This window comes from Heptranchias perlo, unplaced genomic scaffold (assembly GCF_035084215.1).
Source record: "Heptranchias perlo isolate sHepPer1 unplaced genomic scaffold, sHepPer1.hap1 HAP1_SCAFFOLD_70, whole genome shotgun sequence".
NCBI lineage: Eukaryota > Metazoa > Chordata > Chondrichthyes > Hexanchiformes > Hexanchidae > Heptranchias > Heptranchias perlo.
The window spans coordinates 11,304-25,000 of NW_027139729.1; the positions used below are offsets into that span (position 1 = coordinate 11,304).

At 40.7% G+C, this 13,697-nt stretch overlaps 1 long non-coding RNA gene and 1 other non-coding gene across 2 annotated transcripts; one reads left to right on the forward strand and one right to left on the reverse strand.

The window, feature by feature from the left end:
• Positions 1–324: 324 nt before the first annotated feature.
• On the reverse strand, positions 325–9,114 carry LOC137318438 (uncharacterized). The gene is made up of 4 exons (XR_010961903.1): positions 8,590–9,114; positions 8,130–8,215; positions 2,636–2,698; positions 325–2,259 (listed from the first exon to the last, which is right to left on the reverse strand). It is a non-coding gene; the product is annotated as an uncharacterized lncRNA (long non-coding RNA).
• Positions 9,115–11,869: 2,755 nt separating this feature from the next.
• On the forward strand, positions 11,870–11,941 carry trnag-ucc (transfer RNA glycine (anticodon UCC)). The gene has a single exon. It is a non-coding gene; the product is annotated as a tRNA-Gly (tRNA).
• The last annotated feature ends 1,756 nt before the right edge of the window (positions 11,942–13,697 follow it).

Below are 13,697 nucleotides of genomic sequence, written 5' to 3' on the forward strand. Positions count from 1 at the left end.
TTCCCTCTGCTGATTCCCGTTCCTTATTTAAATTATGTCGGATTAACCTTTCTGATCTATAGAAGGGTCATAGTCCTGAACCGTTATCCCGAGCTTCCCTTCTCCACAGATGCTGCCGGACCTGCTGAGTCTTTCCAGCATTTTCGGTTTTAAATTTTTCTATATTTTATCCCTTTCACTTTTGACGGTCGCCATTGAAACTTCCAGATTTGCGCTCAGTTTTTATTTGTGTTTCAGTTCGGTTTATTTGAATTAATATAAATCGTGTCCTGAGAAATCAGACAGAAATATTGCGCAATGTAGAGTGAAATATAATGGGGCAACTTTCGAATGAGCAAAACAGAAACTTTATTATGAATTAATTGTCTAATTTTTCACTGACAAAATATGAAAAATACGAGAGTAGAATTTACAGAGAGAAAATATTTCCTCACATTGCACATTGTCCTGAATCTGTAACAATGACAGATAATGTGAATTTGTTCCAATCTGTTACAGTTCTCACTTATGGCCAGTAGATGTCAGACTGTATGTGAGTGTGGGATTAATTCTCTGTCTGTCAGTCTCTGGTACTGTATGTGAGTGTGATATTCATTCTGTATCCGTCAGTCTCCAGTACAGTCTGTGAGTGTGGGATTCATTCTGTAACTCAGTCTCTGGGCAAAGTGCAAGTCTGTATTCGTTCTGTATTCTTATTTCAGGTTACAGTATGGTGCTTTAAATTGTATCTTTAATTCATTAATATATGCAAATCTTCCATCTAGCATTAATTTGTAAATATGGATAGACTTTTGGATTTTATTTTAATCAAACAACGTGTGTGAGTTTTGTTGTAGGATTACATCTGAATCTCTGAAGATAATGTACACTTCAATCTTTTACTGTGAAATTATTGGACTGGTATTTATTGTGTAGCTCAGTTTGGGCGAATGGAATTGATACTGTATCTTTCAGTCTGACACTGTGTGAGATTTTTGGACTGGTGTGTAATGTGTGGTTCAGTCTGTACTAATGGAATTGACACTCGAACTCTCAGTCAGACACGGTGAGAGATTTTTGGACTAGTTTGTAATGTGTAGCTGAGTCTACACTAATAGGATTCATACTGTATATTTTAGTGTGATAATGTATTAGAATTTTGGACGGTATATAATATGTAGCTCAGTCTGCACTAATGGCATTCATACTGTAACTTTCCGTCTAATACTGTGTAATATATTTGGACTGGTTTGTAAGGTGTAGTTCAGTCTGCACTAATGGAATTGATACTGTATCTTTCAATTTGATACTGAGTGTGACTTTTCGACTGGTATCTAATATATACCTCAATCTGCACTAATGGGATTGATACTGTATCTTCCAATCTGATACTGTGAGAGATTTTTGTACTGGTATGTAACATGTAGGTCAGTCTGTCCTAATCAAATCGATACTATATCTTTCAGTATGAAACTGTACGTGATTTTTGGACTGGTATCTAATGTGATCCTCTGTCTGCAGTAAAGGAATTGATACTCTGCCTTTCAGTTTGAAACAATATGATTTTTGGACACGTAATTAATGTGTACTTCAGTCTGCACTAATGGAATTGATACTGTATCTTTCAACCTGACACTGAGATTTTTGGACTGGTATGTGATGTGTACCTCAGTTTGCAGTAAAGGAATTGAAAATTTACCTTTCATTCTGAGACTATGAGGTTTTTGAACATATATGTGAGTCAAATATGGGTAACATCTGAACTGGTATCTAATTTGTATCTCAGTGCACAATATTGTCATGAATACTGCATCTTTAAACTCATAATGTGTATGAGTTGTGGGCTGGCATTTAATTTGAATCTTGCAGTACACTATTGTGATTCATTCTGTACCTATCAATCGGTACCATGTGTGAGTTCTATCTGGTATTTAATTTGTAGCTAATGCTGAACTAATGTGAGATTGACACAGTGCCTTTCAATCTGATACTGGGTGTGATTTTGGACTGGGAATTATTTATCTGACGGTCAGCGGTACTGAGTTGTTGTGATATGGAAATTCCGTCTGTCTCTCCTGCTCTGTTTGACTGTTGGATTGGGATTAGTGTGGGATTGACTATTTCTGCGGTGTGAGACTGTGGGACTGATGACCTGTCTGCGTCCCTGTGCTCTGTGAGTGATAATGTACATACTGTGTGTGAGAAGGAGCTGGCTGCACTGTTCCTTGTGCCTCGGGTGCAGGAAACATCACACTGATTCTGGGTCCTTCAAGGATTTGACTGTTGGAAGAAAAAGAATCTCTTGTAATTCAAGAACAGGTGAAGTAGAAAATACAAAAGTGATCAATTGAATCTGTCTGTTAATAATCATTGTAATATCCACAAATGAAAACCAGTGATACAAATAGTGTCAGTGTCTGACTCCACTGCAGTACTGCAGCACTCAGCTTCTGCACACCAGGTGTGTTGGGCTGTTTTACAACAATTTAGTGACATCCAGACACAACCCAACCCCTGGACTGATCCATGAATGGGACTAGCCGATGGGGCGGGGAACTTTGCACACATCAGATTTCTATTTCCATCTCCCATGGGACTAACCGTTCAACCGAAACAAAAAAGCAACTGTTTAAAATGTGTCCTTCATACTTCTCACCTGATGCCTGCAATAGATGCTCTTTGTATAACTCCCCATATCCTTACTGTCCGGCTCTGTTTACTGTTCAATAACAAACACTAAAGGTTAATGGTCAGGTTTAAAAAATCAGAATTAATACCTGCCACCAATCACAATCACGCTCACACTGCACATTGTCCGGTTTCAGCAATTTGTTCCGAACTGTTGCAGTTCTGCTTCCGGCCAGTAGATGTCCCCAAACCCCGGGTCATTGAAGTTTACAGATGAGAGAGGGACAGAAGATAAACTCATTCTTCACATTATATTGCACGGGTGGGATTTAGAAAAACTGGGAATGGAGCCGAGCTGTAAGTACATTTTGTTGGACCAAACACCACTTGGAATGCTGTGTTAAATTCTTGTAATTGATTTAGGGGGTATTGTCAATACTGAGGAAGACTCGGACAAAATAAACTTGCAGAACGGCCGTGTAAATGGCCATTGAATTTCAATATAGAAAGGTGTGAGGTGGGGCATTTCGCTAGGGGGAATAATGAGGCCACATACTGCATGGAAAATAAGAGTCTAAATGGGGTAGAGGAGCAATGTAAATCGTGTCCTGAGAAATCAGAGAGAAATACTGTGCAATGTGCAGTGAAATATAGTGGGGCACATGCACAACTATCGAATGAGTGAAACAAAAACTTTATTATGAATCAATTGTCTTCATTTTTCACCGTCAAAATGTGCAAAAACACGAGAGTAAAAGTTACAGACAGAAACTTCCCTCACATTGCACATTGTCCTGTTTCTGTAACCATGACAGATAATGTGAATTTGTTCCCTCAGCTTACCGCCAGCAGAGGTCAGTCTCTGGTACTGTATGTGAGACTGGGATTTATTCTGAATCTGTCAGTCTCTGGTACGGAGTGTGAGCATGGGGTATATTCTGCATCTGTCAGTCTCCAGGTACTATATACAAGTGATGCATTCATTCTGTATCTGTCAGTCTCTGGTACTGTCTGTGAGAGTGGGATACAATCTGTATCTGCCTTTCTCTGCTACTTTATCTCAGTGTGGGATTCATTCTGTAATTCAATCTCTGTGACAATGTGCATTCTGTATTCTTATTTCAGTTTACAATATTGTATTGAAACTTTATCTTTAACACTTTAAAGTATATACAGTTCTTCATCGAGCATTCAATTTGTTAATATGGATAGACTTTTTGATTTTCTTTAATCAAATGACATGTGTGAGTTTTGGAGTAGTGTTACGTCTTAATCTCTGAACTCGATTGTGAACGATAATATACCTTTCAATCTGTTCACGTTGAAATTACGGGACTGGTATTTAATGTGTCGTTCAGTCTGCAATAATGGAATTAATTCTGTATCTGAGTCTAACACTGTATGAGATTTTTGGACTGGGATGTAATATATACCTCATCCTGCACTAATGGAATTGATACTGAATCTTTTAATGTGATACTGTATGAGATTTTTGGACTGGTGAGTCTGTGCTAATGGAATTGATATTGTATCTTTGAGTCTGATACGGTATGAGATTCTTGGACTGCTATATAATGTGTGGCTCAGTCTGCACTAATAGAATCGATTCTGTATCTTTCAGTCTAATATTGTATGGGATTGTTGGACTGTTAGATAATGTTGAGCTCAGACGGTGCAAATAGAATTTAAATTATATCTTCCAGTCTGATCATATGTGATTTTTGGACTCGTATGTAATGTATAGCTCAGTCTGTACCAATGGTATTGATAATGTTTATTTCAGTATAACACAAGTATTTACCAATATAACTAATATGTAGCTCAGTCTGCACTAATGGAATTTATACTGTATCTTTCAATCTGCCACTATGAGATCTTTGGACTGGTCTGTAAAGTGTAACTCAGCCTGCAGTAATGTGACTGTGACATTCATTCTGTAACTGTCAGTCTCCAGTACAGTCTGTGAGTGTGGGATTCATTCTGTATCTATTAGTCTCTGGTACTGTGTGTGAGTGTGGGATTCATTCTGTATCTGTCAGTCTCTGGTACTATATGTGAGTGTGGGAATCATTCTGTATCTGCCATTCTCTGCTACATTATCTGAGTGTGGGATTCATTTTGTAATTCAGTCTCTGAGACAATGTGCAAGTCTGAATTCATTCTGTATTCTTATTTCAGTTTACAGTATCATATTTGAAACTGTATCTTTAATACTTTAAATTATATACATTTCTTCATCTAGTGTTTAATTTGTAAATATGGATTACTTTTTGATTTTCTTTAATCAAACAACGTGTGTGAGTTTTGGAGTGGGATTACATCTTAATCTCTGAACTCTATTGTGAATGATAATGTACCTTTCAATCTGTTCAAAGTGAAATTACTGGATTGGTATGTCATGTCTAGCTCAGTCTGTAATAATGGGATGAATTCTGGATCTCAATCTAATATTGTGTGAGATTTTTGGACTGGTATGTAATATGTAGCTCAGCCTGCGCTAAAGAAATTGATACTGTATCTATCAGTCTGATACTGTATGAGACTTTTGGACTGGTATGTAATGTGTAGCTCAGTCTGCAATAATGGAATTAATTCTGTATCTGACTCGAAAACTGCATGATATTTTTGGACTGGTATGTAATATGTAGCTCATCCTGCACTAAAGGAATTGATACTGTATCTATCAGTCTGATGCTGTATGAGATTTCTGTACGGGAATGTGATGTGTAGCTCAGTCTTCAATAATGGAAGTGATACTGAATCTTTCAATCTGATACTTTATGAAATTTTTGGACTGGTGTGTAACATGTAGCTCAGTACGTGCCATGGAATTGATAATGTATCTTTGAGTCTGATAAGGTATGAGATTCTTGGACTGCTATATAATGTGTGGCTCAGTCTTCACTGATGGAATTGATACTGTATCTTTCAGTCTAATATTGTATGGTATTTTCAGTCCGGTATGTAATGTACAGGTCAGGCAGTGCTAATAGAATTGATACAGTATCTTGCAGTCTGATCATTTATGAGGTTTTTGGACCAGTATGTAATGTGTAGCTCAGTCTGAACCAATGGTATTGATACTGTTTATTTCAGTATAATACTCGATGAGTATTTACTAAAATATCTAATATGTAGCTCAGTCTGCACTAATGGAATTTGTACTGTATCTTTCAATCTGACACTATGATATCTTTGGACTGGTATGTAAAATGTAACTCAGTATGCAGTAGTGCGAATGTGAGATTCATTCTGTGACTGTCAGTCCCTGATACTCTATGTGAGTGTGGGATTCAATCTGTATCTATCAGTCTCTGGTACTGTGTGTTATTTTGAGATTCATTCTGTATCTATCAGTCTCTGGTACTGTGTGTGAGTTTGGGATTCATTCTGTATCTGTCAGTCTCTGACATTGTGTGTCTGGGCGATTCGTTCTGTTACTGTCAGTCTCTGGTGCTGTATGTGAGTGAGACATTCTGTATCTATCAATTTCTGAACTGTGCGTGAGTGATATAAATTCTGTATCTGTCACTCTGTGCTGCAGTGTGTGCGTGTGGGATTCATTTTGAATCTGTCAGTCGCTGGTACATTGTATGAGTTTTGGAATCATTCTATATGTCAGTCTCTGGCCCTCTATCGGAGTGAGAGATTCATTCTTTATCTGTATCTAATTTGTATCTTCATTTACAGTATGGTGTTCAAATCTGTATCTTTAAGACCTTAATATATGAATAATTTTTCCGAGTCTTTACTTGGTAGATAATGATATATTTTGAAATGTAATAAGATAATGTGGGCATCTATTTTTGGACTTCTATTAAATCTACATTGGGAACACAATTGTGAATTTGTTCATCTTCCCACTGATATGGTGACATTTTTGAACTTGTTAATAATGTGTAGCTCAGTCTGCATGAATGGAATGCTGTATATTTCAGTCTGAATCTGTATTAGTTTTTTTGTAGTGGTTTCTAATGTGCAGCTCAGTCTGCACTAATGGAATTGATACTGTATCTTTCAGTCTGACACCATGAGATTTTTGGACTGGTACATAATGTGTAACTAAGTCTGCATTGCTGGAATTGATACAGTATCTTTCAATCTATGACTGTGAGATTTTTGCTCTGGTACATAATGTGTAAGTCAGCCTGAACCAATGTAGGTGACTGTGAGATTCACTTTGTATCTCTCAGTCTCTGGTACTGTGTGTGAGTGTGGGATTCATTCTGTATCTGTCAATCTCAGGTACTGTGTGTGAGTGTGGGATTCATTCTGTATCTGTCAATCTCAGGTACTGTGTGTGAGTGTGGGATTCATTCTGTATCTGTCAATCTCAGGTACTGTGTGTGAGTGTGGGATTCATTCTGTATCTCTCAGTCTCTGGTGCTGTGCGTGAGTGTGGGATTCATTCTGTATCTGTCAGTCTCTGGTGCTGTGTGTGAGTGTGGGATTCATACTTTACCTCTAAGTCTCTAGTGCTTTATTCGAATGTGGGATGAACTCGGTATCTCTCAGTCCTTGGTACTGTATGCCTGTGTGGGATTCATTCTGTTTCTGTCAACTCTGGTACCATACTTGAATGTGGGATTCAATCTGCATCTGGCAAACTCTAGTACTGTATGTGAGTTTGGGATTCCTTCTGCATCTGTCAGTCTCTGGTATGGTATGTGAGTGTGAGATTCATTCTGTGTCTGTGTATAATTATTCTCTCAGATTACATTATGGTATTCAATACTGTAGCTTTAATATCTTAATGTTTAAATAGTTTTTCTCATTAATAAATTGGTAAATATGGACACACTTTTGGATTTGATGCTGGAGGTTTTAATCAAATAATTTGTGTACTTTTTGGACTAGTATTAAATATGTATATCTATGAGTATTATTGTGAAAGATAATGTATCTTTCAAACTTATATTGTGACATATTTGGACTGGTATTTAATGTGTATCTCAGTCTGCACTAATAGAATTGATACTGTATCTTTACATCTCATACTGTGAGTGTATTATAAACTGGTTTCTAATTTGTTTCTCAGGTTACACTGTCACAGCATTTCTCAATCTGATACTGTACGTGAGTTTTCGACTTGCAATTTGTATTCGAATGGTACACTATTCGAATGGATACTGCATGTATTAAACTCACATGTGTGTGAGAGTTCTGGGCTGGTATTCAATTGGAATCTCGGGGTACATTGTTGGGGTTCATTCTGTCCCTTTCAATCGGGTACCATGTGTGATTTCTATCTGGTGTTTAAGTCATGGCTAATGTTGCCCTTTTGTGAAATTGACAATCTGAGAGTGTGATTTTGGACTGGGATTTTTGTATCTCCCTGTCAGCGGGACTGAGTTAGGGGGAAATGGAACAGTGTCTGCCTCACCTGCTCTGTTTGACTGTTGGATTGAAAACGTGTCTCTGGAACTTGGGATCAGTGTGGGACTGACTACTTCTGCTGTCTGAGACTGTGGAACTGATGACCTGTCTGTGTCTCTGTGCTCTGTGTGTGATAATGTACTTACTGTGTGTGAGAAGGAGCTGGCTGCACTGTTCCTTGTGCCTCGGTGGAGGAAACATCACACTGATTTTGGCATCTTCAAGGGTTTGCCTGTAGAAAGAAAATTATCTCTTGTAACTCAAGAACAAGTGAGGTAGAAAATACAAAAGTGATCAGTTTAATATCTATTAATAATTATTTTGAATAACCACAAATGAAAACCAGCAATACAAACAGTGTCAGTGTCTGACTCCACTGCAGTACTGCAGCACTCAGCTTCTGCACACCCGGTGTGTTGGACTGTTTTACAACAATTTAGTGACATTCAGATACAACCCAACCCCTGCACTGATCCGTGAATGGGACTACCCGATGGGGCAGGGACATTTGTACAAGTCAGGTTTCTAATCCCCTCTCCCAGGGGACAAACCGTTCAACTGAAACCAAACAGCCGCTGTTTAAAATGTGTCCTTCACACTTCTCACCTGATGCCTGCAATCGACGCTCTTTGTATAACTCCCCACATCCTTACTGTCCGGCTCTGTTTCCACTCTTCACTCTCCAGTAACAATAAACAGGGTGAGACTGGAACTAAACCAGGAACATTCACCACTGATTTGGGGAGAGAAAGCAGCAATGATTTTAAATAGCAGGTTCTTCCCATTCTGTCTCCCTTACCCTGGACACACCCTGGACACACACAGCCCGAGAATGACCTCTCCCTTCCCCCGCTCACTCCATGTTCCGGGACCAGTTCCTGATCCACTCCGCCTCTTACAAACAGCCCCCGGACTCCCCCTGACCTGCCCCCGGACTCAATGCCGATCTCTGAGCCCATCTGCGGACACGGTCCCGAAGCGATGAGCTGCTGTAACGAGGCTGCTCTTTGCTCCCTTCCCCCGGGGGCCGTGATCTCTCCATTCCCGGCTGTTTTAAACCATCTTCTTCCGCTCACTGAGGGAATGGCGCCCACAGGCCGAGCTGGGGGAGGGCAGCGCGCATGCGCTCTTCTGCTTACACTACCAGCGCTGGGGGCGGGGCTTATTCACGCATGCGCAGATATCTGGTTTAATTCCCAATACAAAAATCGATGGAAACTTTCCCCAATTGGAATTTTTCAGAGTCTGAGCAAAGGAAGTGGGTCTGGGGGAAAGGTCAGAGGGAATGGGGTCCACAGGCAGTGCAGGAACAGGCACCAGAATGGAAAACAGATGGGATTCCACCAGTGCCTAACGCTGGAATCCAGACTGACTTTACAATCTCTAACTATTAAACTAGATGTTTCCATCCCTGCTGTTTCTTTCGGTATCTTTTGATGGTAAAGAGTCTTTCAGTGATAAAGTGGGCGGCTGTGGAACGAGCCAAAAAATCTTGTTCTTTCTTGGCCTCTCCACTGTGTGACTCCTAAACTGGAGGGAGGATTTCTGAAACCAATCCTGGAGAAACATGATAGTAAAGTGGGAGTCGGTGTATTTGCTGGGACCGTGTAGGATTAATATCTGACAGCAACAGTCCCAGATTAATTTAAGCGGAGTGATACTCTCGGTCACTGAGAGTAATATCGAACAGCCCTGAGCCGCAAAACTGCACATGCTGCAACAGGCAAGAGCGGATTAAATGTGGCCCATTGTTTTTGTCATTCTCTGCACTGTCCCTGAGTGTGGGATTAATAATGTGTCTGTCCCTCGTACAATATCAGTGAGAGATGAGACTGCATCTTCTGTCTTTCCAACGCGATCTTTCTGGATAAAACGGAACTTTACCGCTCAGTCTGGAACTATTACTGTTTATGTCTGTCTGTTACTCTGCCTCACTGCTCTCTCTGTCTCTCTCACCATGTCTGCCTCCCTCTTTCTCTCTGGTGCTGTATATGAAGGTGGATACTGCTATTGAGCGTGATTTGGACACAGATAGGAAGTGTAAGACTGATACTGTCTCTCTCTCTCTCTTGTGCTGGACATGAAGGTGGGATACTGTCTGATATAAAACAGAGAGAATGAGATGTCCGGGCCGGGTCTCACTGTAACTGGGGATGTGTTCGGCTTCAGTCCCATTTTATGGTTATTATCTTTTCACAGATTGAGTGCGAGTGTCTTTGTGAGACGGTAACACTGGCGAAGCTACTTTTAGTCGCGACTTTCAGTAATTTGTGTCTCTGTACCCCTCGATCCCTTTGCTCCTCTATCCTGTTTAGACTGTTATTTTCCAAGCAGTGTGTGAGCTCCTTATTCTTCATTCTGTAAGTTTATTAATGTCCTCTTGCATTTTGACACATTCTTCCTTTGTATTAACTGTACCCCCCAATTTGGTGTCATCGTCAAATTTTGAAATTGTACTTCCGATTCCCGAATCCAAATCTTTAATGTTAATTGTGAACAGGAGTGGTCCCAGCACTGATCCCTGTGTTAAACCACTTCCCACTTTTTGCCACTCCAAGCTGCTACCCGTGACCCCTATTATCTGTTTTCTGTTTTGTCGCCAGCTTGCTATCCATTCCGCTACCTGTCCCCTGACTCCACGTGCACTGAACTTTGCCATGAGTCTACAATGCGGTACCTTATATAAGGCATTCTGAAAATCCAAATGTATTACATCTACCAGGTTACCCTTATCTATTCCTTCTGTTACTTATTCAAATGATTTAATAAGATTGGACCTGTCCTTGTCCTGTTAGTAGATTAAATCTTGGCCGCTTCACTTGTTCTTAATGCTCCCAGCACTTTTCTTCGGCAGCAGCTCGGCCTGGATATCAGGCAGCACCCCGCCCTGAGCGATGGTCATCTGTCCCAGCAGCTTGTTAAGCTCCTCGTCGTTGCGGATGGCCAGCTGCAGGTGTCTGGGGATGATGCGGGTCTTCTTGTTGTCGCGGGCCGCGTTGTCGGCCAGCTCGAGGATTTCAGCCGTCAGATGCCCGAACAAACCACCCAGATAGACCGAGGTTCCTGCACCCACACGTTCAGTGCAGTTTCCCTTTCGCAAGAGCCTGTGAAGACGGAACTGTAGTCCGGCCCGGGATGAGCGAACTTGGCCTTGGCCCGAGCTTTACCGCCGGTTTTTCCTCTTCCAGATATTTCCACAATCTCACAAAGAATAAAGAAATCCTCCCGCACTCTCCCTTCTTACACATTCTGGAGGAGACAATTGTAAACAATTTTACAACACCAAGTTATAGTCCAGCAATTTTATTTTAAATTCACAAGCTTTCGGAGACTTCCTCCTTCCTCAGGTAAATGTTCATTCTGGAGGAGTACAGTGGGGCCACTTGTGATGGGTCTTTCAGAGTGTTTACACTGCCTGCTCACCCTCACTGATATTTTATCTTTGAACTGCTGTAATATTGTCCTTTAGTAATATTGCTGCTCCTCCTCCTTTCCCGATTTCCCTGTCCTTTCTAAAGATCTTTTTGACTTGAATAATAAGCTACCATTCGTGCCCAGCTGGCAGTCAGGTCTCTGTAATGATTTAATATAATTATTTAACTTTACTCAATGGCTGATGTGAGCTGCGGCAAAATGTATTTCCAGCCGGTCAAGTATTGCAGGTATCGACTGTCTCTTCAGTCCGATATCAGGTGAAGAATTACTGGCTGTTGTGTAATTTCCATTGATTGGGGGTTGGCGTCATCTACTGGGCGGAAACGGGAACTGCAACAGAGCGAGAAAGGATCCGTCAGAAACCAGTTTAAATGAAGAACAAAATCCAACAGCCTGCAGTGTCTTTTCAGGATCTAATGTTTAGGAACTAATTAATTCTGACTGATTGTCAGCGATGGTGGTATAGTGGTGAGTATAGCTGCCTTCCAAGCAGTTGATCCGGGTTCGATTCCCGGCCATCGCAATTAATTATTCTTATTAATTCACTTCCTTCAGAAACGAGAAGTTTGGAATCCAATTTGATGCAGTTCAGCTGGATATTGTTTCCAAAATATAAACCGCTGTAATTGTATCAAAATGTTTTCAACGTTCATTTATTTTCCCTATAGAAGGAACAGAGGAAAAACATACTGGAAATAAATAGTTACCAAGGGTCTAATGAGAGTGAGGAAGGCAAATGATATGTTAGCCTTTATTGCAAGGGTGTTGGAATATAAGAGTAAAGAGATCTTGCTGCAATTGTACTATGAGGAAAAATTGGCCTATATTCGCTGGAGTTTAGAAGAATGAGAGGTGATCGGATTGAAACGTATAAAATTCTTAGGCGGTTTGACAGGGTAGGTGAGGAGAGGCTGATTCCCCTGCTGGAGAATCAAGAACTCGAGGTCATCGTCTCAAGATAAGGGACCGGCCATTTAGGATCGAAATTAGGAAGAATTTCTTCACTGAAAGTGTTGTGAATCTTTGGAATTCTCAACCCCAGAGGGCTGTGGATGCTCAGTCGTTGAATATATTCAAAGCTGAGATCGATAGATTTTTGAACTCTCGGGGAATCAAGGCATATGGGGATCCAAGTACAGAAATCACTAACAGTGATTATTAATTCACTAAAAAAGTTAAAATGGAGATGATCTTTATCTCAAGGGAACGGGAATAAAAAGGAGTGGAAGTTATGTCACAGTTATACAGAGCTCTGGTTAGTCCTCATTCAGAGTACTGTGTTCAGTTCTGGGCACCGCACTCTCTATAATGGCTTGGAACGAGAAGGAGTTTTTCTCTTTGGGATTCGATGCAATGGGACGGAATAGGAAAGGGTTTGGTCTTTTCAGAATTTTTCCAGTGGATTGAATGAGAAGGGGTTTGTTCCATTGGGATTCCTTCTGCGTGCTCTTGCGTTTACTGGGGAGACCTGTATGTTGCCAAATTGCTTTGTTTTTAAATTTGTGCACCCTCGTTTTACCCTATATAGGAAAAGTATAAATACAATGAAACATGGAAAGGAAATTCGTCAGATATCAGGTTATCAGCGGAGCTTATAAGGCCGGTAGCTGCTTGCTATCGAATGCTGAGCCCGATTGGCAATATCAGCTCACTGCCATTAAATGGGTACGGTCACAATACAAACCCAGGAAAATAAAATGAAACAAAACTGGGCATCAAATGAGAAAGGGCAAACATTTATTTCATAAGGAGATGATATTTCACAGGCAGTTTTGCAGTCAGAACTTGCGATTGCGTGAAATTGAATGGTTGAAAGTTGGACTGAAGTTTACATTCACATCGGTATTAGGTCATTTCCGTTCGGCAAACGGCAGGCAGTCATTTCCCAGGTAATTTCCGGTTCGGCAGATGGCAGTCAGTCATTTGACAGGTAATTTCCGTTAGGCAGATGGCAGGCAGTCATTTCACAGGTAATTTCCGGTTAAGCAGATGGCAGGCAGTCATTTCACAGGTAATTTCCGGTTAGGCAGATGGCAGGCAGTCATTTCACAGGTAATTTCCGTTCGGAAGATGGCAGGCAGTCATTTCACAGGTAATTTCCGTTAGGCAGATGGCAGGCAGTCATTTCACGGGTAATTTCCGGTTAGGCAGATGGCAGGCAGTCATTTCACGGGTAATTTCCGTTGGGCAGATGGCAGGCAGTCATTTCAAAGGTAATTTCCATTCGGAAGATGGCAGGCAGTCATTTCACAGGTAATTTCCGGTTAAGCAGATGGCAG